At 34.0% G+C, this 23,261-nt stretch overlaps 1 long non-coding RNA gene and 1 pseudogene across 4 annotated transcripts; one reads left to right on the top strand and one right to left on the bottom strand.

Annotated features, from left to right (window-relative positions):
- The first annotated feature begins 3,866 nt into the window (after positions 1-3,866).
- Positions 3,867-8,709, top strand: LOC147293057 (uncharacterized). 3 transcript variants are annotated; one of them, XR_015120424.1, is made up of 4 exons: positions 3,867-4,248; positions 4,340-4,434; positions 4,575-4,835; positions 5,315-8,709. It is a non-coding gene; the product is annotated as an uncharacterized LOC147293057 (long non-coding RNA). The 3 variants fall into 3 exon arrangements; XR_015120425.1 differs by having other exon boundaries at positions 4,575-5,412; positions 8,227-8,709; XR_015120423.1 differs by having other exon boundaries at positions 4,575-8,709.
- A 489-nt stretch (positions 8,710-9,198) lies between these two features.
- On the bottom strand, positions 9,199-19,032 carry LOC147293056 (DEAD-box ATP-dependent RNA helicase 16-like; annotated as a pseudogene). Its single transcript, XR_015120239.1, has 15 exons — positions 18,979-19,032; positions 15,167-15,325; positions 14,975-15,064; positions 14,701-14,829; positions 13,926-14,026; positions 13,627-13,741; positions 12,984-13,115; positions 12,594-12,659; positions 12,270-12,446; positions 11,103-11,198; positions 10,407-10,544; positions 10,217-10,299; positions 9,882-9,919; positions 9,569-9,782; positions 9,199-9,402 (listed from the first exon to the last, which is right to left on the bottom strand). The product of XR_015120239.1 is annotated as a DEAD-box ATP-dependent RNA helicase 16-like (transcript).
- Positions 19,033-23,261: the final 4,229 nt, after the last annotated feature.

The raw sequence follows: 23,261 nt of genomic DNA, 5'->3' as shown, positions 1-23,261 counted from the left end.
ATTACACTAGCTAGTAAATAATTGAAATGAACAATAGTCATCAAGTCAAGTCAATACATGCATTATAAAGTATTTGGGGGGTAAGAAGACAAATTTATGACCAGCTCAAGTCAAGTACTAAGGTGATGTACGCCTTACAATTAATATATTTGGACCATTTGGTATATATGAGAATTAGGAATATCATTTGTTAAGTAGAATATCCAAATAAACATGTGGACATCTTGGAGATAGCATTATCTGGAACTAGCTAGCAGTGTGCATTTTGGATCACTTAAGTCAATTACTAAAGATTTGGAAGATTGGGTGATTCACATCCATACTCGGGTCATCCACACCTACTCCATATGACATCCTATATATGAATCTATTATGTCAATCTTTTTTCATGCGTAAAGAATTCTCATATAAGATCTTGTTGAGACAAACTTTTTAATATAGAATTAAAGACGAGGTGTAAATGGCCTGAGTGTGATGTAAGAATCCCTGTCGGAAGATTCAATTACCACTACTTAAAAGTCAAGTAGTATATGTGAGAATGTGGAGTGTTGTCCCACATTAGAATATTATAACCTTCTATAGTGGTTTATAAGGGTTTTGAGCTCTTCTTATTGTCAATTGGCCGGCTTTGGGATGGAAGCCTAGATTTCTTCATGGTATCAAAGCAGGTTCACCCACGTGTATTAGGCCGAGTGGCCACACATGCTGCACGTCACCCAATATGAGTATGAGTTGTACACGTGTTTGTTTAAAGTGACATCACACGTGCGAGAGCGTGTGAGAATGTTGACCAATTGTTTTGTCTTATATGAATGTGTTGCTCTTTGTTTTTTTATTTTAGTTACAGTAAGTAGAAGAGGAGGTTAACTGGTGAACAAGTATTCAACTCTAATAATTAGAGTGCCAAAATGGAAAAAAAAAAAAACGTTGCAACTAATAGTTAATAATATCTTTACAATATTCATATGTATTGCCCCTTCCATTAAGGGATACTCAAATAAACTTATTTAAGGAATCTCTTGTAGGGTCCATTCTACATTATATTTTGATAATCAGAACTGTCTTTTTTTTTGTCTCCATTGTAGGATCGTCTTTGCAAAAAATTAAGTTAATTGGAAACCATTTGACTGTTGATTAAATAGTCACCATTTCAAGTGTTTATCGAAAATATTTTGTTCTTCTATTTATTTGATCAAAGTTTGATAGGTTAATGGTTTTCAATATGTCTAATTTTTTTGAAAAGATGATATTTAAATATAGATCTAAAAAATAGATGGTTCGGATGACTGAAATATTAGATGAAGTGGGCTCCATGATGGATTCCTTAAATAAAATTATTTAAGAAATCCCTCAATGGAAGAGGCCTGTTCATATATATACTTTAATATATATAATAATGTGACATATAGTAATTATGCAAACAGTACATTTCTCATTTTTCTTTTTGGTGAAACATTTTTCTACGTGATTGTTACGAAATAGTTAGTAGGCAAGGCAGAGGCCTATAAATACTTAATGCATGCTTGAATTCTGAGAACTCATCACAACCATAGATATACTTAATTGCAGTGCTCTATGCAATAAGCTAGCTTACAATACATACCTTCATCGCTTCATTACTAGATTAATTGTGCTTCATTACTGTGATTAATTGTGCTTCTTCGTTCCATCGTCTTAATTAATCTTGATCTAATTGATTATTATGATGGAGGGAATTAGGTGTCTCAAACTTGTTGAGGCAATATTAATTATGGTGCTTTGGCTACTTCTACATATCAACCCTTCCTTATCCACTGGATTCAACTCTGGAGTAGTTCGCCACCGAGATGCTAACATGACGATGATGAGGTGCATAGAGAGGGAAAGGCAAGCACTCCTTGCAATCAAACAAGGTTGCAATCAAACTTGATAGCTCTGTTAAACTTGCTTGGATTTTAATTGCAAGAGACTGCTTATATGTTAAGGTTGTCAAATTTAACCATTTGATTTTGATCAGTGGTGTTCCTTCAACTGGAGGTCAATATATACACTCACTACCAGAATTATTGGTTATAAGAGCTGATGGATTCTGCATTATTGTTGCAGCCCACATGTGATTGCTACAATCAATTGATGCTACAATCCGTCCCATACAATAAACCATTTTAAAAAAAATTAATTAATTTGAAATAGTTAAAAATAAATTTCTGCATTAATTTATTATTTGGGCAAATGGATTTTCATTAATTTTGTTGGTAAAATAATATGGATATCCATTTCATCAGAACATATATAACTCCTAAATACATTCCACAAACATCATGAAATCAGGAATAGATTAAAAATATTATGATCAAATTCAACAATATCAAAGTGCTACATAACCCATAAACAAAAGAACCAATTTTGTAAAAAAAAAAAACTTTTTAATAGATTGATTACATATAGAAGCTGCTGATGTAATGAGTACATAATTACATATACAAAAATCAGCAAAAAGAACAAAAAAAATTATATTTCAGATTTAATAAGAAAAAACATACTAAGAAATGAATATTACGAACGATCAAAAGAAAAATAAAACAAATAAAAGTGAAACCATACCCTTTCTATGTCCCACCCACCCACACACCCACCCACCAACCAACCAACCAAAATATATCCAATCCCAATGAGCCTCTGTTAAGACTGTAATAGCATTTATTCATAGTGAGTAAGACATTAGGATTCTAAGTTCTGGACACATTTTTATTTTTTGCAAGAATAGACATTAAATTAATTTGTAATTAGTAGAATGAAAGTTTTACTCATGACTAAAGAAGCTGGTTGTTCAATTGGTCCAAAAAAAAAAAAAAAGCTGGTTGTTCTCTATGTAAGTACTTCACCTATACATTCACAATCCCTTTCAATTTCCTGGAAAATAGAGAAACCAAATGAATAAAGAAATATTGCTTTTTCCAATGACCAAGAACTCCACTACCCATTGGCCAAAAAAAAAAAAACTCCACTACCCAAATCAGAAAAGACTTTTTTCAAAAAAAGAACGTACCATTTTTTTTAATAACTCTAATGGAGAAGGAGGCTGACAGAGAAAGGGATTTCGGTGTTTCCCAGTGTTACATAACTTTCTGAAAATCCGAACGAAAACAAAAGGCCATAAAATTTTAAGAAACACTAAAATCAAAAAATCCAGAAACCAAATCCAAAGGAAAATTTTACAAAAAAATTAAAATATTGAAGTTGGTATCAAAGCTCTTCTCTTTCCTGAAAAGTAGCTTTCATAATGTGAGTATTTTCTAAAATTCTAAGTGACAGCAAAGCTCAAAAGATTCGATCTCCAGTCTAATAACAGCAATGCCTTATCCATACCAACAGGTGAAAAATAATATGATCTCTTCCGGCTTGCTTATATTTCTAATAATATCTAATTCTCATATCCTAGTAAAAATGTAGGACTGATCATCAATATAAGAATCAAAATAATCACCACGAAGGAAATCTTGAAGTACAGGTGTGAGACTCCGTATTTTTCAAAGATTTATTTTAAATATTTTGAGAATTTATTTTAAGGATTTTGAAAATTTATTTGGGAATTAAAAAGGTTTTTGTTTAATTTTAAATTTTCGTTTTAAATTGGGCTTGACCCAAAGTTGACTTTTAAAACTTGTGGGCTTTTGATTTTGACTTTTGGCCCGTTGGATAGGTCTCGAGTCCAAGAATTCGTAGACACGAAGCACGCGTAAATCCGAGTTATAGTTTGAAAGTTATGGGCATTTGAAGTGAGTGGTAAACTTGTAATTTTTACAAAAGTAAGTTTTAAAACCCAAAAATCAGATTTTTAATCTCATTTCTCTCTCATATCTCACACATCTCTTTTCTCTCCCCGAGTCTCTCCTTTTTCTTTCCTCTCCTCCATCTCCGCCCGCCCTCTCCCCCTCGGCAGTTTTGCCGTCCGGCCACCCCACGACCAGGATGGGCACCGGCGAACTCCTCTCACCATCGCCGACCCCCAGCAGCCCTCCTCTTCGCCGGCCAACCACTGTAGACGGAGAATCTACACGAGACAAAAAACGCTCTGGCCGGCGATCTGCGTTTTTCGACGGAGTTGCGGTGCCGGACCACCTGGGTCCTCCTCCCCTCTTCACAGCGAGTTAATCCATGGGCTTCCCATGCTCCGACGACCTCTCACAGTGACAGATCGAAGAATTTTAGTCCGACGACTTTTCCGGTGAGTTCGAGCGATTCCGGCGACATTTGGCTTCGACCCAGGTATCGATTTGGCTCTTCTCTTCATGCTCTTCAGTTCTATGTTGGAGGATTGAGCCAATTATGAATCCATGTCAAAATCACCGTTTTGCAGCCACGAACACTGTAGCTCCGCCTTGTGTGGCGGCGATTTGGATGGTCTTCTTCGTTGGCATGCCTCTTCGGAACCTTCAGAAGCCTTTCTTCAAGGTTCGTTGTTGTTTTTGAACTGTTTGGGGTGCTGTTCTAAGTCGGGCATCCACCGCGTGTGGCGATTGCCGCCCGTTTCGGTCATTTAGCGGCCATTTGAGTTTTTGATTGTATTTGATTTGGTTGTCTGGTCTTAACAGGTAGACGGGTTCAGGAAATTTTATTCTTGATGCCGTCATGCTGCTGGATTTGTTATCCGAGCGTGTTGCCGTCCAAGGGCATTTCGGTCTTTTCACGTGGTTACACTGTGAGTGAAATTAGTTAGTTTAATTGTTTGCTTGATTTCTTGTGTGCATTATTTGCCAGGACTTGGTAAAGTCGAAGGCTTGAATCTTGAGGATGGAATTGATGGTGATTATGCATTGAGGTTGTTAATTCGGATGTGAATGATTGAGATTGAGGTAAATAGTTAACGATTAAGCAATTGATTTTGCCAGAATGATTATTAGTATTATTGGTGAGATTTGATGTGAATATGAGGAATTATGATTATCTTGATGCTTGGATGATTAGCGATGAAATTATTATGTGATTGAGTAATTATGGATTTTATTGTGGATTATTATTAAGTATGGAAACTGAAGAATTATTGAGGATAATTTATTTAAGTCATTTCACTCATACGAGCTTTCGAGCTTACCGGGTTTGTTGTATAACCCGATACACCATGGATGTGGTGTATGGTTTGTGTTTTGCATATTAAGCAGGCTGAGGAGGCAGTGAGGAGAAGTCGAGGCAGTAGGACCTACTTTGTTTTGTTTAAATGTTTTGATATAGAAGTTTTACATAAATGTTTTATTTCAAAAGAAATTTATTTATTTATATTTATGTGCATGGCTCAAAGAAAAGAGAAAACAGATTTAAAAGGTTGATGTTTCAGTGTTATTATGTGCCCGAGGTTCGGGGCGTTACAACAGGAGAATGATCAAGAAAGGAAAATTCAAGCAAAAGGGACAGGGAGCTAAGGATAATAATCAGGTGCAAGTCATTCAAAAACTGTACATTGCTTCTTTTTTTTTTTTTTTTTAACCTTTATCTTGATTTAAAACGAGTTAAAATTATAGCCTTAGAACATACCTACAATCGTCATGTCAACCAGAACCTCCTTCAAGCCTTCTATTATCTAAATAAGCAATTATATAACACATTGATGGCATGTTCATATAGAAGCCTAGAATACTAATATTCTTAAACTCCACATGTTACAATGAAACATAACCCTAATATTCTTAAACCCTGCATTCAAAGTGAGCTATTGGCAAAAAATTGGCATTGGCAAGCATGCATTATTCTTCTCTTCATGATAGAAATGTTCAAATGTTCAATTACAACCCAAATTGAAAAAAAAAAAAAAAAACAAATGTGAACCTTAAAGTATAAGATTACTGATTACTGATTACAAATGAAAAAAAAGACATAACATTCTTGAACCAGCAATTTACTCTAGATAAACTTTCACAAAAATAAAAATGGCCAACCTCTAGAAATATTAATATTTCTTCAGGTGGATTGTGTTCCATTGCCTTGGGAGATACTTGCCCGTTTGTACTTCTCGAAGCCTATAAGCTTATTTTCCAAAGGCTTCCATGATCTCGTAGTGCCCATCCCATGTCATCTTGAACTTTTCGGATTCTTGGCCCTTCTTCGAATTGGGCTTCTTTTGGACTGGTTTCTTTGTCTGCACTACTTTCTTGAGGACCCAATCTCCAACTCGAAACACTATGCTCCTTACTTTCTAGTTGAAGTATCTCATAGTGGCATTTTGATAGCTCGCAAGTCTGATTAGGGACGTCTTTCTTCGTTCTTTCGTCATGCTTCTCTACGTCTCAAGCCATGTAGGGCCAGAACTATCCTTGATTAAGGGCTTATGTGCTAGACTCCTGGCCCCGGCGTGGTTTCCGCATTGTAAACTTGGCTATGGTTAGTGAATAGGTCAATGGTGGCGACTCGAGGACTATTCAAGGTCGATTCCTCAGGCGGATGCATCTGTCGGCTCGAGTGATCACTTCTTGCATGTTCTTCGAGGGCCTTATAACTACAGATTCGTGTAGCTTGCTTCCCTCGATTAGGCCCTCGCAGAAAGCCATGGCCGCGGTGTGCTGATCGCAACTATTGAAGGTAGACATCTCAACCACGAATTGAGCTAGGTAGTCGCTCAAGCTCTCACGTTTCTGTTGCTTGGTGCTGAAGAGTACGAAGATGTCCTTCTTCCGTTTCTGATTACAGATTTACTATGTGATGAATGCTTCGCACAATACGGCAAACTCACTGATGGATTTTGTTTTGAGTTGTCAAAACCAAGTCAGAGCCTATCCTGCGATTCTCGAGGGAAAAACCTTGCTCATCAAGGTTTCGTTGTCTGCCTCCAAGATGAGATGTTGTTGGTAATTGTAGATGTGCTTAAGAGGGTCAGTTGATCCCTTGAACAGCTTGAACTTCAGCCGTTAGAAACACTTAGGATTTTGGGCCTCCAAGATGTTGTCCGTGAAAGGGGACTTGCAAATGTTTTTTGCCGCCTTAAGGGCGAGCTCGGTGGGGGTCCTAGCCGTTGCGTAATCTTTCATGATCTTTTTAAGTGCTTTACGGTAATTGGTGTCCCGTTCTTTCTTCATTGGGTGGGAGCCGTTTGGGTCCTCGAGGTCATCTTCCTTGGTTGCCTCGAGATCAGTGCTTGAGGTCGACGGCTTGCGCTTGTGGGTGAGGCTCCTCGCGCTTGTCGAATGTCTTTGCCATTGCTTCTTGAACGGTTTCTTGCGCCTTTTTTGGTGTTCCCAGCCATCTTTTTTATTATGGTCACAAGTGTGGCTGGGTCTTGAACCGAGTTCAGATCGATGTCTTTGCCGGAATTTGCTCCAGTCATTGTTCTTGCAACTTTTGTTCGATTGTGGAAATATTTCCCACAAACGGCGTCAACTGTTGAATCCTAAACTTCTCAAAGAAAAATAAACTCAACAATAAAGAGAATAAGAGATTTAACGTCTGATGTGGAGCAGATTGAATGGCTAGACTCTCGAATTTGGCTCGTCAAAGTTCCTCCTTCTAGAAGACAGATGGGGTTGCACTTGCATAAAACCCTCTGATGCCTAAGTTAGCACAAGAAAAACTCTCAATTGTGTAAAATCAATTTACGTAAATTTCTCCATTTATCTGAATGGGGTTTTGTAGTGGATTTTCCCAACTAATCCCATGATTTTCCTCCATATTTCTAGCCCTAAGAGTTGTGGGCGTTGCTGGAGGAAATTGTGGGATTTCCTTATCATGCATGATTTTGGATGGGAGTTGGAACACGTGAAAATTTTATTTCACTTCTGACTCCCTTTTTTCACACCTGATTTATCTTTTCTATTTTTTAAGATAATGTTTTATTTAAGAAATAATAATAACGTATTTTGAATCCAAATTAAACTACACTTGGAATATGATAATTATGATTTAATAAAAAAAATAAATACCACATCACCTTCTTGACTTGGTCTCTACTCTTTATGGCGAATGGAGATTTACCCTGTGTCATGGTGATTTTTTGCTCCAACACTCTATCTTTGATTCCCCCAATTCAGCATCACTTTTTTCCACCTAAAACAAACAACTAACTTGTATATAAACCAAACCAAATCAAACACAGAGTCATTTTCTATGTTTCACTTGGAATTCCAAACTAATAACATACTCTCTAATCTTCTATGTAGTCTCATTCTCTTTTTTTAAATGCCTACATTTTTCCACCACATTTTCTATGCCATCATTCTTCTTTTTCTCTTAAATTCAACCCAAACACAATGCCACACCAAGGGAATTCAGCAGCTGGGAAAGTACACTTAACCAAGAACATGACTCGAGCCCAATTCTCAGAACAACAATTTATGAAGTGGGTCAGGTTTGTTGGGAGCCTCAAACACTCTGTTTTCAAGGCAGCAAAGAACAAGCTCTTCCCTTCTTACACTCTGCATGTGCCCAAGAACCCTGCAGCTGGAGACTTCACAACTATTCAGGACGCCATTGACTCTCTCCCATTCATCAGTCTTCTCAGAGTCCTCATCAAGGTCCATGCAGGAGTCTATACGTGAGTAGTGCTTCTGGGGTTATATGCATGTTTGATCTGTAATCTATTTTAATTTCCTTAATTGCTCAATATATTATGCTTCTTCTGCAATTTTGGTACAGTTTTGTTCAGATGTGATTCTGGTATATATTTGTTTGTTGTTGTGTCTTTTTCCTTGTGCTCTATGAGTTGGTCTTTGACTAGAAATGCTATGTTGTTCAAGAGTTGTCCTATGCACTGTCTTTTATTTAACTTTTTCCTATAAGTATCGATCATAATTATAAACCTTTTATACATTCTTGTTATGTGGTAATGGCTGATCAACTTGGTAAAATATTAAAATCAATTTCAATGGGGAGACACAGCTCAAACCCCAGCTGGTCCAAGAGGGCAGCCAATGGGGACTTTCAATTCTGCAACATTTGCTGTGAATTCCCCTTATTCATTGCCAAGAACATTACATTCAAGGTAATAATATTGTACGATTGTTGAATCTGAACCATCGATTAAGTAGGGTGTCCAAGTAGGGTGTTCACGATCAGAGTCTAGCAACATAAATATCTTATATTCATGTTCTGAATGCACAGTAATGCTATATGGTCCTGTCCACATACACGGATCATGTTAAGATCATTTATCTGTCTCTTTGTCATTGTTTTGTTCCAAAGATTTTTGCCTTAAATAATAATTACATTTAAACAAGTTCACAGGAGATGGGTAGCTGAATAAAGGAGCTGTTTTAAAGAAACATATATTATCACTATAAATTTATACAAAACTGTGGGAGCTGGTTGCTAACCCCTGTTGATACAGTACATATGGATGTAATAATAGATAAATTAAGTCTTTTTCCTTTTTTGTCTATGGTTGTCATTGCCATCTTTTCCTTCTACCGTCGTCTTGTTTCCACGAGCTTTCTTAGGTCCCTGGCATCAGATTATTACAGATCCATTAGCAACTAATTCCAGTCTCTGACCATTGGCACTTGGAGCACCAAGTGGTAGGGATGAGGCTTCATAGCACATTTCTCAGGTGAAATTGACACAAACTTAAAATCATGAAGAAATTAAGTACAAACAAGAAGCTAAGTACCTCGGCAGTGAAAGTCTTGAGAGGGTCCCTAGTTTTTTTGAATTTTCTCTTATATCCATTGCGGCGGGCGGGGTTGGTATTTCCCATTGCAGCTCTAGCAAGCTTAACAGTCTTGCTGGCTTCTTTAGTTTTTGCATCCAACAGATAATCAGGCACATCACGCAGGTGAGAAGCAGGGGCTTCTTGCTCCGAACTTTGTCATGTTTCAACAGATCTGCTCAAGAATAATAGATCAATAATGTTCAAATCTTGTAACTTGAAGTGATACATTACAACATACGACTCAATACATCCAACCAAATAAATTTGGTACCTAAGTCTCTTGGATTAACTTCAAAATGAGCCTTCAACCTAAACAAATAGAAGCAGATCATTAGAAAACAAAACGGAAGGTTGTGGTAAAGATGTTAGAGTAGAATAAGCAAACATTGGAAAACCAAAAACTGTAGAGAACACAAGTAGTTGTCACTCAATCAAAGTAGATCTGACTACTGTGCCTCTGTGATCCAAACAAGATAGAAAACAGGCACTAAATAGGAGAATGTAGCAAAATCGATTATTTTCAGCATGCCTTAAACCTAATTTTGCAAGAGATTTGGTGCAGAAGACCTCATATAGATAAAGAAAGCAAAAATAGTAGATACTCACTTTTCAGAATTGATAATTTCATTTCTCAAATCCTGAGCTCGCGATTCTCTGACAGCAATTTTTGTCACACTCTTTGCAACATCCTGTAGAAGTCACTGCTTAGCATCAGTGATCTTGAGGTGACCCAATGGCACCTTCAAAATGAAAATACGAAGGGAACCATGAAAGATAAAAGAATCAGAAGAATCACCTCAGCTCTATATCGTAAAGACTCCACTGCATTCTGGGTCAGTAAAGGAAATGTAGCAATTAAGTTTGAATCATCTTTTTTATCATCCCCCAAAAAGGATTTTATTTCTTCAAATATTTCCATCTCATCTGGAGAAACCTTTTAGAAAAAAGCAAATATTAGAATATGAAAATGTGTCACAACTCACAAGATAAGATCATCATCACAATCATCGTTATCAACCCTTCTTTCTTCTATAGAGGCATAAACAATACACTTACACAAGTCTTAAGCAAGATAAAACATATAAGGATGCACACAAACCCAAAAGCAAAGAATCAAATGTAGAAAACCACATATGCACAAACACTTGTAGTGCATATATTGTTGCATCAGACACATGCACAACCAAAAAAAGTAACTGAAAAAGCCTTTTGGGTTCAGTGGAACAGCCTGGTTGCAGTTACATGTTAAGGCATGCCATGGACCTTGAATACATCACAGAGGATGCATTAGGTCATAGCAGGATGGATGAGAAACTCATATTATAGATTCCTATTTGAAATTAGGCTAAAAGAGGGGGAACGAACAAGAGGGGAGATGGGGGTACATGAGCAATGTAATTATCATCGAGTAACGCCAATCATCATTCTACTGGGATGCTATTCCCTACAAAAGATTTTTTAAAAAAATCTTTTAATCGTGTAGCAAACTCACAAGAGAGATAGAAGCACCAGTACTATATGCTCTTCCAGTACGTCCAACACGATGAACATATCCTTCAGCACTTTGAGGCATATCAAAAATTATAACCTGCAAAAGGAATAAAAGCGAAGATAATGTTAATGGGATACTAGCTGAGCATGGTATTTCACAAGGTATTATTTGAGAGACAAGAAACAGAGAAATACTTATTATGAAAGCAATCAAATTTACATTAAAGGTGAACAAGCAGGCCACCAAAAACAACCAAATAAAATACCAGCAACTCAAGGTACAACCATCAGCCCATGAAAAAGCAGCAACCCAATCAACATGATTAAAGAAAAACAGACTATCTCAGTCAACAAACAAAAAAAGGCATATCTCAAAGATCCTTCTATTCTTCTCCATCCCAATAACCCAAACTTTCGCCAATCAAATACAAATCCATAAAACAGAAACCATTTCTATCCGACAAGAGTACACTTTTCTCAATGAACGATGAAACACATAAAGACAAAACCCAATTCAGCCTGCTTCCCTAAACAGCTTGTGCCATAAGCGCATGACAATATAACAGTGAAGAAAACGATGGTCAAAACTTTCAGCCTCCCTTTTTCACATCATACATTGATAGGGTGACACATAAACATTAGCCTTGATTTTGAATCTGATCACAAGTATTAATCCTTCTAAGCAAGAACTTGTACCTTGAAATGCACTTTAGCCTTCCAAATTATCGAGGTTTGAAAATATGTAAAGATGGATTGTCAATCAATTAAGGCTTTTTTGCACTAATACCACCCAGAATATAGGGGCTGTACAAGTTTACCACCAAAAAAAAAAATTACAGTTTGCCACCCAATTTTATCTGTGTGACAATGTGGCACCCACCATCCACTTTTCTGTTAAATTAGGATTTTCTTTTTCCTAACGTCTCATTTTGTACTTGAAATTTTTTTTTTTAAAAAATGAAATATTTTTTTATAAAGTAAAACCCAGAAATTACAAAGAAGTGAATTTAATTCAACCTGAGGAAAGCATCGGGTAAATTGCTTTTTTTAGTTCAACTAAATCGTCTAGGATGAATATATGATATCAAAGAAGCTACCCCGGTCAAAATTGAATTTAAAGAATGATAGCCAGCAAAACCATATACCATCAAGAATAGTAATGACATACCGTGTGTACATTATTAAAGTCAATTCCCCACACCACACCAAATTCAGAGTCGGTTTTGTGCTTAGCATGCTTTCTAGACTTTTTTTGTTCAACACTACTCTCCCCAATGTCTTCATTCTCTTTCATTTTGCTGTTATCAGTTGCAATCAAATAATCAAAAAGCCCAGCATTGAATTCCTGTTGACAAACCAAGGTGGTGAGGACTGAGAATATTGTGAAATATCATTATCAAAATGGTAGACTGGCAACTAACTCTAACCAGTAACATAAGTAAATATAAGCCATGACAGATAGCAATATCAAAATATTAAAATACAGACAAACCTCAAGAATATGCAGGCGAGAATTTTGTGGCAACTCGGCATTTAAAACAGCAGATCTGATTCCAAACTGCAAAAATAGATAACAATAAAGAAATAAATACACAAATAAAATATGACTATGAGGCATAAATCAATTCTCTCCTCCTTCCCTCACCAGTTAGGCAAAAAAGAGAGAGAAGACACACAAAAACATACACTCTCCCTCACTCTCTCCCTCCCTACTCACACACACACACACTATCTCTCTCTACTTATTGTCTCTCTCTATTTCTCTCTCTACTCACTCTGTTTTCAGTTGATGCAATGCAATAAAATACTAGAACAAGGGAGATATCAATTTCTGCAAAAAAACAGAAAAAGTTTTCCAGCACGGATGAAGAAATCTATATACCTTTTCCAAATATAGTTTTAATCTGAATCCCATGTCAATTGTATTAGTAAATATCAGAACTTTTTTCTGAACCAACTCCAACTTTAAGAGGGAGAGGATGTAGAGTAACTTGTCATGGGCACTGCATGATATCTGAAAAATAAAAAGAAAGACATAAGTCGATAGCCATATGACAATCTCAGTTCAACCAGAAGTCGATGGCCACAAATAAAACCAGATACCTGAAACATTAAAGAACACACGGAAACCCAAAGAGGTCATTGGTACCAAAAGAGAGATAAATCATAAATGGAGGGGGGGATAAATAAAATTAAAGAAGAACTAAGTATTAAAATGAAGTCAGACTTGCCTTAAAAAATATAGGTTTTTAGGAACACAGAATATTTTTTACCAGAAAAAGCTAAATGGCCATGGCATTACATGCTTCCTATATGAGGCAGTAAATTATGCTATTAAAAAAAAGGGCAACTGATGTTTTTTTTCATAGAAAAAAAAAAAACAACTGATTAATTGTGGCTAACAGAAAGGTTCCCTTCAAAGTCACGTTAAATGTGTTATAAATCATACAACAGTTTGGCAAAGATGTCAAAACAACCCATTTTGCGGTTATGCCATGTCCTATTAAGGGCATAACAATTCTTACCCAAAACTGCTGAACATTTTTTGGGATAACATCGTCCTTGATATCTCCCACTTCTGGCAAACTCAAAATGTAGGAATTATGTAGATTCAGCTTCTTCAGTTTCTCAACATCATCACTGCCAAGTATCATAAGATGCTAGGTATCAATAAGAGAGAATAAAGTAAAACCCTAAAGTGAAACAATGAAAACAGCCATCCTTGAGCCATCAAGAGATATATTGTGGCACAAAATACATCACCCTTGACATCATAACTCCTAATTAGCAACAAAAATAGTGCATATATTATGTAATAACAAACCTTGATGTGGCAGACATAAGAAGACATTGACAACGTTTAGGAATGTGAGGTGTAAATGCCTTTATATCTGCCTCACATCCAAATGACAACAGAAAATCTGCCTGAAACAAAATATAGTTCAAATATCTCTCAACGGGATGATACTAAGTAATCATTCTTCAAAACTTGACTATGGGAAAGAAATGAATATCACAATAGAGTATAATTCCTAACAACCATACATTAATGGTGAAATTATAAACTCAAAGGATGTATGATTTACAAAACCACATAATACAACAGAAGATCTGACTGAAACAAAATATAGTTCAATGATCTTCCAACGGAATAATAATAAATAATCATTCAAGTATTTTAATGATTTCTCAACGCGATAATACTAAGTAATCATTCTTCAAAACCTGACAATGGGAAAAAGTGAACATCATAATAGAGTACATTTCCTAACAACCATATATTATATTAGTGGTGAAATTATAAATTCAAAGCAACTATGATTTCTAACACCCCGTGATACAACAACATAATGTACTTTTCAATTTACAATTACAACTTTATACAAACAAATTTACTATATTTCTCAATACATCAATCTGGCATAGAGTATCAGCTACAAAATTAATTGAGGTGCAAATAGTCTTTCAAGGTGAAAAAAAAAAAAAAAAAAAAAAAAGTAATAATAACTGCAGGTAATGAATAAATCTGCCATCAAACTCAACTAAAACTGATAAATATGTTTGTGTGTGTGGGTGTGTGTGATTAACTGGGTCCTCACCTCATCAAGAACAAGAATTTCTAATGAATCATCAATGGATGTTGATTGAAGAACACCATCAGACAAGCATTTCTTTATGCAAGCTGGAGTCGAAACCAGAATCTCAAGTAGGCTCGCCAAAGCTGTCCGCTGGAAGCAAAATAGTGAATAAGATAAAGTTAGCCAAATGGTTTTAGAATCACTTGGCCAAAAATACATAACAAAATCTCCATGTGCATGTGTGCGCCTGTGTACATGTACATTTCATAGAATTGGAAAAATGAGTTGAACAAACCCAATCAGGAGCAGGCATGCTGCTTGTCAACTGTACAACTTTCAATGGAACTCTACACTCTTCAATCAACCACGAAACCTCTGAATAAACCTGCATATGTGCCATAAACATTCATATACAGTAACCAAGCATATCAAGCAATACAAAAATGGAATATAGAATTCGAACCGGGAATTTTTACGAAATGTAAACCTGCTGAGAGAGTTCCCGAGTAGGGACAAGAATGATCGCACTCGGAGCAAGCTTCTTCTTTGATTCTGAAGCAGTAAACAGCTTCTGAAGCAACGGCAGGAGGTACGCAAATGTTTTTCCAGAACCAGTCTTTGCCCTAGCGACCACATCCTTACCTTGCTGTAAAACAATCAATTAAAGTAATTTTCAACATTACAGCTTCTGTGGCTTCCAAGAAGTATATTGAGGCTGCACTCAACTCAGCCACTGCTTCCATGAAATCAGCTTGGAAGGGAATTTCAGCTAAAAAGGTTCACCCTTCTTAATTAAATTGAGGTCATATATATATGCCATTAATTCTAGGCATCATAATTGGGATTATGTAAGGACAATTTGGTGTTTATTGCTTACTTTAATTACTTTATTACAACTTTGTATTTGCTTTGCAGTGTGAAAAAATTGGGTCCATTAAGTGGTTTCCCAAGATTTGGCATACTGACACTTCAGGCTCAAAAAAGAAAAAAAAAAAAAAAGAATTAGAGATCAAATGTTCTACAGATATCATACATTTGGGGATAAAATTTATATATTGTTCCCTTATATTTTTTTTTTGTTTTTTGGTGTTTTTTCTCTAAATTTGTAGGATGCATTAATGAGATCCATCTCATATTCTCACAAATTGAATGAGAAAAATAACAAGAATAATGCTGATTATGATGATATTGATTGGGTTGAAATTTGGAATATCGCATAAAGGAATGATCTGTGGAAGAGGACAGTGCCCAATTGTGGTACTGTTTCCCCAATTTTTTAATTGAGAGAAAAATAAAGGAGAAGGGAGGGGTAACCGTTGATGTGGATAGTTGTCCATTGCTGACCACTTTCGGCATCAATAATTGAGTACGGCTTGAACAAATTTTTACCGTTGGCTTGTTTTTCCTATTTTGCCCTCACCAATTATTTTCAGCATCTAGTTATTTAGGGTTATATAAAAGAGAAAGGGCAAATTACAACTATATACATCAACTATATTTTCTTTTTCAATTTGGTACCTTATACTAAAAAAAATTTTATTCCCGTACATCAACTTCAATATTGCGTCTATCGAGTACCTTCGTTATATGTTGACTTGGCACACGTCGACCCCCTCACTCATATTGACTTGACTTTTTAAAATAGCGACATCTACAAAAAAATAATAATAAAAAGAATCAATTACACTTTGCACCCCTCAAGTATATATCATTTTTCACTTTGGTATCCGATGTTTAAAACATTTTAATGTGGAACCTAAAATTTATGAAAATTGCAATGTGCCCCTTCAGTTAACATTTTTGTTAATTTTGACTGCATATAACATGTGTGAGATTCATTTATACTGATGTGGACAATAAATTTACGCCACGTGAACAAAAAACAAATAAAAGCTAGCTAAATTTGTATAGGTTATAAAAAAAAAAAATCAATTAAAATTTTGAAAAATTGAAAAATTGAAAAAATAAAAATCTGGGCACGAAAGAGATGAGAGAGAGGTAGGGATGAATGAGATAATTTTTTATATTTAGTTTTAATGTTATCTTTTAATTTTTTTAATATATAATAATTTACCTGCCTTTCTCTAATTTCTTTTTTGTTTATTTGACTTGTTTTATTTGTCCACGTAGTGTAAATTTACTATCCACATCAATATAAATGAATCTCACACTTTCTGTATACAGTCAAAATTAATAGAAAACTTAACGAAAGAGGTACATTTCAATTTTCATAAACTTTAGATTCCACATTGAAATATTTTGAATATCGTATACCAAAGTGAAAAACGGTCTATACTTGAAGTGTGCAAAATGTAATTGACCCTAAAAAAAAAGGGAAATTTTAGAATAAATACTAAAAAGAAAGAGGTTTTGCTATAGAAAGGGTTAATTACAAAAAAGTCAATAAAAAGTTTTAATATTACAAATAGCTCAATAAACATTTTCAAAAAACTATTATAGTCAACATTGACTAAAATGTAATAAACCAAATTACAAAAGAGGACATAACATTACAAGAAATTACGTGCACTGCCAACGGTCAAAAGATATAGGGTTTACATGAAAACAAGGACAAAAACGTAAAATGAACGCAATTACTGTTTCAAGTAAATTCGGTAGTGGGCTGAGCAATTAATTAAAATATAATTTCTCAAAATATACCATTAACTAATATGAGATATGAAATTTTGTATTGACTATAATGTAATTTCGAAATGTTTTATTGACTTTTTTGTCATTTTCTATTTTACTTGTTTGTCAACATGCGTGGTCCATATATAGTTTCTTATGTACATTATGTATATGTCATATATGATATTCTTCACCATCATCATGCATTAGCTAGATGATGGGTAAATACAAAGACTGGCGTTGACTCATTAATTAAGTTAATTTCACTAATTATATATAGGCTGTCTACTTGTGTGAAGTTCTTATGTGTACGAATTCTTCATTACCAACTTATAGCACTAAATTCCTGAAATCTTAGTCCTTATGCCTTAATGTTGGAATAAATGACACATAGTATGTTTTCGTGTGTGAATACGTTGATGAAGTCAATGAGGGTCACATGGAACTTCTAAGGTGTGAAAAGATACCAAACCTACATCACGGTTTCTAAAAATAGATACAACGTACTTGTCAATTATATGTGATTAATTTCATTGCAAGTAGAGGACTTGGGGTAGGCCAGTTGACCAACCAGTTGCGCTGCTCCCCACCTCCCCCCTCTAGGCCTCTCCTTGGCCTCCCTTTGTAACCAAAAAAAAAAAATTGTGAATATTAAAATTGTGATTAATAAATATAATGGATTAATAAATAATTGATAGAAATATAAATAGTAGTAAAATGAATATTTATCATTTAAAAAATTTTGATTAATAAATAGCATCTAAAAAATATAATGGATGTTGTAGAAGGGCATTATAGAAACAAGTCATTACATGAGTACAAAACAATTTTAAGGAGTTCAGTAAACTACAAATTACAATTAAACAAGTCATTTCACATTGGCAATACATACAATTACCACAAGTTTCCTATTCTACGTAATCTTGGATAAATGCTTCAACTAAGATTGGCCGACTCTATTAGCTAGAGTAACACATCCCTTTCTAATAACCAATCAATTCTCTCATATAAGTAGCTGTAGCTGCTCCAATGCACAACAGATATAAGTAGCTGCTCCAAATACAAAGATTTAAGAAAAGAAAAAGAAAATGAGAGTAAAAGAAAATAAAAGATTAAGTAAATCAAGTCAAAAGTATCTGGAAGGCAGAAGAAATAACCATATGTTTAAAATAAATTTCCATTACCAACACTCATACTTTAAATCTAGCTATCTGAGCTAACACCAATCACCAATCACCAAACACATACAGACACACACTTGGAAGACTCGTTAATAGTATCAGGGGAAGAGAAAAGTTTATATATAAACATGTACCTATGTAGATAGTGTACAGAAGCATGTACCTAGCTGCTACTCAAACACCTACAGTGGAGACACCAATGCAGATAAAAAACAAGTTAGTCAAGTAATTAAAAACAATAGCCTTATAAAAATTGTAAACACACAAAGACAACTTCAGATGGAAGATTATAACAGCAGTACCAGGTCCTCTTGGTGAATTGAAATACATGGCAAAATTCTGTTTGAAAATCAGAAGACAAACTAACTGATCAAGCATTTGCACAATAGTCCTTACCTTTCCAAAGATCACTGTAAGATACATGCATGAGAGGGAGCCACCAAAAATAAGTAACAAGACTGATAGTTAAGAAAATCACCTCCCATACCCTAGGAACAAGAACATCAAGGTAAAGAACTTGAGCAATAATCATATCTGCCATATCATCAACAATTCCCCCTCAACATATTATTCTCTACCAGTCATATGAACAACAAAACCATGAGAAAATAGCTTGAGCATGAGAAAATAGACTTGATATATTAACAGTCCTTGAGACTTGATAGCTTGAGCATGAGAAAATAGACTTGATACATTAACAGTCCTTATATCTAAAAAGAATGATATTCCATATATACCAGGAGTGCCAAGAAGACTTTAGTAGTATAGCACCCTCTTAGTGCAATATATGTTTCGCTTACTCCTATTTTAAATAATCAATCAAACCAGAAAAAAAAAAAAATCAGTGAATTAAACTCTCATTCCATTAAGTACGTACTAAAAAAAATAAATTCAGTAATATATACTGATATTAATAATAAGAATGTTGCTAAATTAATAATTGATGCACTACTTAAAGTTATTTAAGATTATCTGACAACACCAAAAACCAAATACTAAACTATCAACACCTCTCCTCAAATCAATTTTCTTATGAATATCATATATTTGAGTTTGACTCTTTTGCATTAGAGAAAGAGGAACTGTAACGGAAATGAGTTTTCCGTTAGTCTCACAACAAACTACCCAAAACATTGAATTTAGTATTCATCTTCTCTACCAAGGCTACATAGGGAGCTTTCTCCTGATATACAAAGCTCCCTCCCTAAAACAGTATCTTCCAACCTTAGATTGAGAAAGAATCTTACCAACACAATCAGGACATGTCCTTGTACAAGGTTTGGAGTATGTGCATGGGTTAAGGAGGGAAGAAACCGACAGAGAAATCTGAAGAGAAGATAATACCTTTACCTTGAAATGGTAATTACCTTTACCTTTACATTGCAGTTGGGTCCGGTGGGCTTGGGTCTGTTTTATTTATTTTTTTATTTTTTTAAATTGGGTAAACAACATTTTTGTCTTTGTATTTTGATCACAAATCACATTTGGTTATTCTGGTTTAAATTTTTTCAATTTGGTTCTTATGTTAATTTCAATTCTCATTTTTGTGTTTATTTTCTAGGGAACTTAAGGCTCACAAAACTTTTAGTGTTAAATTTTAATTTTAAGATTTTCTTGAATTCTTGTTTGAAAATGTAAATTCAAGACCACATACATAATTTTTGGTTATTTTTAATTAAAACTTGCGAGTTTAAAAAATGGGCCAATTACAAAAAAATTAATAAATATTTTTAATATTACAAATTAGTCAATGAAATTTTTTAAAATATCATGATAGTCATTATTTACCAAAATGAAATTAAGAGAAATTATGTGAATTAACAACCGAATAAAACACAAAAAAGAATTTACAGATATTGCCACTGTGCTGACATGCTACTGACATTACCAATGTCCAATTTTTTAAATTACATATAATTCAATAACAACCATAGACTTTTTTTAAATTGGTAGCTGTGTGATAATTACCATTTTATAATTGGTAAATGTCACACAGTTATCTTTTTTTAATTGAAAATTATGTGACAGTTACATTTTTTAATTGGAAATTGTTATACAATTACTTTTTTTTTAAATTGGTAACTATCACACAATTATCGTTTTTTAACTAGAAACTGTCACACAGTTACAGTTTTTAGATTTGATGACTATGTAACAATCACTATTTTTAAAATTGAGTCAAAATTTTTTGGAAAGGTATGATAATAATTTAATAATAGGGATAGTATAGGACTGCCCAAATTGAGCTGGGCCCAAATTAACAAATATGTGCATGTGACCATTATGAGAATCCAAATTGTATTTTGACTATTATGAAATTTTTAAATGTTTTATTAATTTATTTATAATTTTCAATTAAAAAAATTTATTAGTTTCAATTTGAAAAAAGTTAAATTTCATAATGTACGTCTTAAGATTATAAATGACATAAAACAAAAAAATAAAATTGGCAAAATTTGAACCACAAAAAATGATTTCAAATAAAAACACATGGATTAAATATGTAGTTTACCTTTTTTGTATTTTTTTATTAGAAATAATTACTCTGTGCTACACTTATTTATTGTTTGTAACATGTAATACACATATTTATAATATTTAACTATTAGGTCACTTTGAGAGTAGATTGGTTACCTATTTCTTGGTGCCAGTTGGTACAAGCTTTCTATCTTAGCCATCCAAACAATCCAATGGTTGCTAATTTTTAAATTTTGTCAAAACTCTCTTAAACTCTCTCACGTGTCTCTCTCTCTCCCTCATTTTTGAAATTTATTTTCTCTTTCATCACTATCTTTCTCTCTCCCCAAGCACTCTCTTTGTTCTCTTTTGCTTTCCCTCGCTGCAACTTTCTTCGACGGCGTGTGTGAGCATCCGGCCATGGATGACGACGAGAGGACTACTCCTGAGTTCCTCTCTCTTCCCTCTTCATCCCTGTGAGCTCAGAACACCCAGCAACCCCCAGACCCGATCGGAGCCCCGATGTTGACTCTGATCCCGGCCTTGTCGCGACGTTGCCGAAGAACAAGCCAAGTTCCTCACTGTAACAACGCCTAAAAAGTTATTGGGGAAGCCAACTCCACCTTCGTGCCTTCCTTATTAGTAGTAGGTTCTTGATTTTTTTTGTTTAGTTCAGTTTCTGAAACTGCAATTTTCTGTAGTTTCTGAAACTGCAAGTGAACTGAAACAGCAAAAACTGCAGTTTCTGAAACTGCAGTTTATTGGAGTTGCAGACTTGCAGTTTCAGTTTATGTTCTTTTAGTGATGCGTTGATGCTGGTATTTTGGAAAGTGTCCGCATACTATGTTTTGGCCAGTGGAAAGTGTCCACAAGTTAATGGAAATAGATTATGTATTTCTGGTTAATATTTTGCTTTGTTAGTACCTTATAATTAAAGGACTCTTTTTATTATTGCATTAGTAAAATAGTAAATTACATTTAAATTAATAAAACATTTTAATTTACATAATGGTCAATGTAATTTTTCTTTTCCCATAAAAGTCAATGAGTTTTGAAATTATATCCAATTTTAGTCACTAAGTCCAATCTACTTGATGATGTCATGTATTTTGGTACATTGGAAAATATCAATTTGCCAATTTTTTTTAATTATTTATGAGCGTAAAATTATGACGTTGCCCTTAATTTAGTTTATGGTATATAAATGAGGTGCATGATATATAAATGAGGTTTAGGGTTTAGAAATGGGTGCCCAAAACTCGGGAGCTAAATTCTAAGCAATTTTATTGTGTAGCAGTCAAATACAAATCTAATAAAAATTTAAATATAAATAGTAATGTATGTTTATTAATTTATTATAATTCATATTTTTTCATTTTGGTTAATAGTAATTAAAATAAAATTATTAAAATGTGTATTTATTAAAATGTAATTGTGAAAAATTTTATTGCTTTATTTGTAATTAATCCGTAAAACATGAAGTTTTGGGAGAAAAGGCTAGGTGTAGTGCCTAGTGAGATCGTAGGGTATGAATGGAATTTCTACATTACAATTTTTAAAAAATTAGGATTAAATATCAAATCTTAATAATTTTTTGGTATAGCATGAAAATCATATAATATTTCAATTGAACTACTAAATTTAAATCTAGTTTTTTAGATTGGGTCACAAACATATTGGCCCTTTGATTTGAGCCTTTTCCATTTGACATTTTTGTCCTTTGCCCCACATATGATAGATGTTAGTTAAAATTTATAAGGTTTTGACAAAATTGCCCTTGAGACTTTTATATTATCTTGAAAATTTGCTAATGTAGTCTCAATTTCACATATAGTTGTGACTGTACGACACTCACAACTTCAAATTTAGTTGTGACTGAACGACAGTCACATCTAAGTTATGAGACAGTCACAATTAAGTTGTGACTTAATTGAATTTTTTTTTGAGAAATTATACTATAATATAGTATAAATAGAGGTCAAAACAATATTTTTACTCAAAATAATACATAGTATAATGGTGTGAGTTGTCTCTTTCAATTTATCAAGACAGTCACAGTTAAGTTGTGACTGAATTGATTTTTTTTTAAATACAATATAGTATAAATTAATGTAATATTTGTGATGTAATATTATTTTTATTTTTTTATTGTAGTGGCATGTAATGTAATATTTGTAAATTATAATATCTTTTACTTTATTATTTTATTTGACTTTTCAACTAGTATCTAATCTAAAATGCTATTTAATTTTGATACCTAAACTAAAAAATTATTAAAATTTAATACTTAAAATCAATAGACTTTACAATTTT

The sequence above is a fragment of the Dryas octopetala genome, chromosome 2 (genome assembly GCF_963921425.1).
Source record: "Dryas octopetala chromosome 2, drDryOcto1.1, whole genome shotgun sequence".
Lineage (NCBI taxonomy): Eukaryota > Viridiplantae > Streptophyta > Magnoliopsida > Rosales > Rosaceae > Dryas > Dryas octopetala.
The sequence above is the reverse complement of the archived record's forward strand: the minus strand, read 5'-3'. Positions and strand labels throughout refer to the sequence as shown.